We start from the raw sequence: 1,019 nt of genomic DNA on the forward strand, positions 1-1,019 counted from the left end.
AAAATTTTTTATACTAAAATTTAAGAATTTTTGAAAGCAATGCAACAACTACTTTACTTAATTACCTTCGTAAACACATTATACTTGTCTTAAAACCAAGTTTACAGAACGAGGTATTTTGACACCCACGAAGGAAATTCAATTACTACACTGAAACGTTTTGCCAATTTTATCTCGCTCGATTCCGAAAAGATGATGTTACCCTTTTGGTTTTTACGTAGTAATATTTGTTAGCTTGATGAAAGTACACAATTCAATCAAACTGTTTTAAACAAAAATTATTCTTTCCTTTTTTACGCGTACAACGGGAACTAAAAATTCAACGCGTTACAAAGGGGTACGTATGTGAAACACGACGAAAGTGTAAGGATAACAAATTATTATTGCAATATGCATAAAAGAAGAAAAGAATAAATAATTGGAATGAGCAAAGCTTTCAAGCCTGTTATATCAAATTTATATATAAGAATTTTAAAAATTGCAATTTCTCATTACCACTGTTTGTATCATTCTTTGTATTGTCTTCTGTGTGATTCTTACTTTAAAATCTTCCTTTTAAGAATTGTATAAAGATATGTATGACACGTCACAAAAATACAAAAAAATAGTTGCAAATTTCTGAGAGAAAAAAACAAAAAGTGAAAACGTATTTTTTCACTTACGAAACTAAAATTACTTTGTGTAAATCTTTGGCAATCGGGAATGCCGCTCAGGTCCGTGTGGGGGTGAGATATTGATCCACCATTTGCCCGCGAAACTCATAGGTATAATGCGAAAATGGTTTACCGCATCACAAATTTGACGTATTTAATATATAGATCGATGAACAATTGATTGACTGTCTTTACGTCCTAACATCCATGAGGATTTCTCTTTAATGTCAGCACATATATTAATTATGTATTACGTAGTATGTTCCGGATCTTTGTGAGGGAATGATGAATAAGTCATTGCATAAAGGGTGTTAAATGAGCTATGAATTGATGTGAATATAATTACGAATAATCATCTCTTCGTGT

This window comes from Habropoda laboriosa, unplaced genomic scaffold, assembly GCF_001263275.1.
Source record: "Habropoda laboriosa isolate 0110345459 unplaced genomic scaffold, ASM126327v1 scaffold65, whole genome shotgun sequence".
Lineage (NCBI taxonomy): Eukaryota > Metazoa > Arthropoda > Insecta > Hymenoptera > Apidae > Habropoda > Habropoda laboriosa.